Source organism: Rosa rugosa, chromosome 3 (genome assembly GCF_958449725.1).
Source record: "Rosa rugosa chromosome 3, drRosRugo1.1, whole genome shotgun sequence".
Lineage (NCBI taxonomy): Eukaryota > Viridiplantae > Streptophyta > Magnoliopsida > Rosales > Rosaceae > Rosa > Rosa rugosa.
In genome coordinates, this window is record NC_084822.1 from 37,190,391 (window position 1) to 37,194,493 (window position 4,103).

At 40.5% G+C, this 4,103-nt stretch overlaps 1 long non-coding RNA gene across 1 annotated transcript; it reads left to right on the forward strand.

The window, feature by feature from the left end:
* Positions 1 to 3,564: 3,564 nt before the first annotated feature.
* Positions 3,565 to 4,103, forward strand: LOC133736717 (uncharacterized). Its single transcript, XR_009859674.1, has 3 exons — positions 3,565 to 3,740; positions 3,910 to 3,972; positions 4,067 to 4,103. It is a non-coding gene; the product is annotated as an uncharacterized LOC133736717 (long non-coding RNA).

Below are 4,103 nucleotides of genomic sequence, written 5' to 3' on the forward strand. Positions count from 1 at the left end.
GGCTAAGGCTATACACGTTTCTGGCCTATTGACTCTTCCTGTCTATGACGCTATGTAACGATATTGACCCATATCACATGCTGCCTTATTTCTTTAGTAATGTCAATCTTTAAACATGTTACAATTAGAGCATCTTCAACCATTTAGCTATAAGTCATTTTGACTTTGGCTTTTTGGTAGAGGGATCTCCAACCATGCTCTTGCTTTAGCTATTTTGACTCTTGAGCCATAACTGGAGTCAAAATGACTCAAGTTTGTAGAACGAAAGCCAAATTTCTTTGGCTGAAAAAATGGTGGGCCCCGCTGCATGTGCTGCATATTGTAGTTAATTAATTCTCGAAAATGATTAATTTATTAAATAATTTTGGCTTTTGACTAAAGATGGTTGGAGATGCAAAAATTGAATGAATAGTGATGACATTAGGGGAGTCATATTTTGCATATGGCTTTGGCTTTTGACTAAATGGTTGGAGATGCTCTTAGAGCAAGTTCACCCGTTGGGTCACCGGGTCTGTTTGGCTCCAATTTTGCTGCAGCTGGTCAACAGTCTCTTTTCTTGCGCGGGCGTGCCAGCACCGTCGGGTGCGGTCGTCGGGGGTGTCCCTTGACCTGACTTCTGTTGAGCGATTGTAGACGAGGAGAGCACCAACCTCGTCGCGGGATTCTTTGTGCCTCGTGGCGAGGACTTTTGCTGAGCTTCTTGAAAATCACAATCGATACTCGATGTTGTAGATCGAGCAGAGCGAGAACCACTGGGAAGTGAGGAGAACTTGCTAAAGCGTGACTTTAGCTTGGCTGGGTTGCTAGGGCGTTACCCTTGCTTGGCTGGTTCTGTAACCGTTGTGGTCGCGGCACTACCGTCGGCTCCCGAGGAGACTAGGACCGAAGCACGTTGACAGAGGGTTTGGTGGCACTGAAAGTCGGCTTCTGAGAAGACTAGGACTAGGAGTGTGATCACCGGTAAGAGAAAGAGAAAGAGAGGGAGAGGAGTTGCTCTTAGAGAGGTTTGCTCTAGAGAGAACTTAGATCATCTTAGAGATGTTGTTGTTGAATGTGAATGGGTCTTGGTGTCGGTGTTTGGTCGTGGTACTACAATCGGCTCTCGAGGAGACTAGGACCGAAGTACGTTGACAGAGGGTTTAGTGGCACTGAAAGTCGGCTTCTGAGAAGACTAGGACTAGGAGTGTGATCACCGGTAAGAGAAAGAGAAGGAGAGGGGTTGCTCTTAGAGAGGTTGCTCTAGAGAGAACTTAGATCATCTTAGAGATGTTTTGATGTTGTGAATGTGTATGGGTGTTTTAGAATGAGAGGAGAAGGTGTTTATATAGGGAAGAAAAAGAAGAGTGAAATGATGAGTGGAAGAAAAATAATGAAAGTGGAGTATGAAAGTGATTTGTAAAATATGGAAAAGATAGAGAAATGATGAAATGAAAGCAAAGCATGAAGGTGTAGAAACATGGAAGTGATGATGATCTATTAAAGAGATTGTCTTGAAAAATATATCCAAGGAAAAGAAGAAAAGCATCTAGCTTTCTTCATGTGGGTAGGAAACATGAACATGTGAATATTGAGCTGGTTTTAGGTCAGTTTCTGCCCCTTTATTCCTTCAATTATTTCTCCAACAAGACTTCAGAATGAGCCTTCGACTTCTTCATAAAAAATGTTCCACTATGAGTGTAGATCATCCTGACAAATTTTCAGAGCTTTATTCCATGCGGTTGGGCTGGAAATGCTGCTGGACCTCTTACAGGTCCAGTTTTCCAGTTTTGCTTCTGTAGAAAATTGGACTGATTTTTTGAAGACCTTCCACTCAAAAATATCTCTGGCACTCTTCATAAGAAATGATCCTTGGGCTGTCTAGAATGGATCTGCAGAGTTTCAGCTCATTTCAAGTTCATTTGGTCAGGCGGCCGCCCCTCCTTCCTTGTTTAGCTCGGTTTCTCCTAGCCGAAGTAGGAAAATGTGCTAAAGTTAACTTTTCATGCTTCCATGCTTCCATAGTAGGCTTTATTTAGCCTCTAAATATATATTTCGAGCTTGTCGACAATATATAGCTTGAGCCACTGACATTGGCTCAATTTCTCCAACACATGCCTTGTCAGGCCAAAATGTTCATTTTGGGTCCAAACAGGGTCACCTACTATTCACTGTTTTTTAGTGTATATTTTCATTCTATGGGTCACGAAATATACTGTGCCCGTGACCCATGGCACGAAATACACTGTGCAGGTCACCATGGTGACCTTGAAAGTGATCCAGGGTGACCTAGGGCACAAAATACACTGTACTCGTGACCCAGAGGATGAAAATAACACTAAAAAGCAGTGAATAGTGGGTGACCCGGTGACCCAATGGGTGAACTTGCTCTTAGTACACCTTGCAAAGGCTGAGTCAGCTGTGGTTGGATTTCAATTGATGACCTCCCCACCAATATGACAGTATATAATAAGGCCTAAGACCATCTCCAACAGATGTGTCTTTTGCCAGATGGATACCCAACGTCAACTTTTGACCAACCAAACTAATCTCCAACCCATTTGCCTTTTACACGTGGATTTGACATAAGGGTCTTCTCTGTCAAATTTGACAGATTCCTCCGTTTCTGTCTTTTATTTTTTTATTCTTTGTTTCTCTCTCTCTCTCATTCTCTTTCCCTTTCACGTCTTTCTTCCTCTCCTCTCACCCAGAAATTCAAGCTTTCCTCTCTTCAAGTTTCTTTTCTCTTCTTGAATATTAGGAACATGGATCAAAATTTATCAGATTCATCTTCAGATGCTGCAAATGAGGAATTTTGGGATCTTGCCAATTCATCATCAGACGAAGAATTGATGAATCTGGAGATTGCTGCTCTACAAGAGAAGGGAAGAAGAAGTTTTGGGGCACTTTGTGTATGGTGGTTACTGTTTATCTTGTTGTGGAGCTTATTTTCTGGAAATAATGACATAGTTGTCTATTTGTATATGAAGTCTTGACTTTAGGTTTCACATTTACTTTTATGTTGGCATAGATAATTGAGGGTGTACAGCAATGAGAGGCGAAGTCAAACAATTTATGATCAAGTTTGGTATGGATTCAATTGTTGTGAGCAGCTGTTTGGTTGTTAACAGTCCAATTAGGTGAGAAACTGAATTGCTTTTATTTCCAATAGCTTGTTTTGAGAAATTGAGTTGTTTAGAATATGAAATGAGTTTTGTAGGGCTTCTCTTCCCAGATATTATGGTAGGAATTATGCAGATGAGTTAAATGCATGTTTATCTGTTAGCAAAATGGATTGTTAGTTGATGAGTTAAAGTTTATTAACTGAATGGTAATAAAAGAATGTTTATTTTGTTTTTGTTAAGACTGAATGGTAATAAGTTATTTCCCTTAGAGGGTTGGTTCTTGTATACATGTGTGTCTGTGTGTAGCTTGTTCTAAAGCAATTAGTCCTTTATCCAGGACAGGGAGAACCTTATATAAGCTAGGTGGGTTGGGAGGTTGTTTCAGTGTCTTTACATATCTAGTTTATTTACTCCAGATACCTGTGTGATATACACATCTGAGGTGGTACTTGGCAGTGTATTTTAAGTATCTCCATCAGCTCATGCCATGCCACATACTTTTGTTAATTCCCAACCTTTTCTGTTTTGCTTACTTGAAATTCTAATATGTTTAAGTTCATTATGCAGGCTGAGATAGAAAAGGTTAAGAAGAGAAGGGAGGAAAGAGCACTTGAAAAAGCTCAACATGAGGAAGAAATGGTAAGTTTATTGCCTGGTATGCCAAGAACTTTTCTCTTGAAAATGTTGGCATAATGAATTGGTGTGCATTTTGCCATCGGGAATAATATTTTTGCTGTTGTCATTTCTTCTTACCTTATTGGTTGATATCATTGTAGTTTTGTTATGCACCTTTCATTTCTTTCTGCAGGCGCTGCTTGCCAGAGAACGCGCTCGGGCTGAGTTCCAAGACTGGGAGAAAAAAGAAGAAGAGGTATTCTATTTATATACCCTTCTTTTTGCTGTGAACTTTGAATGCTCTTGTATAAGTTAACATGTTATACCGCTTTTGTTGTGCCTGGTGATAGTTCCACTTTGATCAAAGCAAAATGAGGTCAGACACAA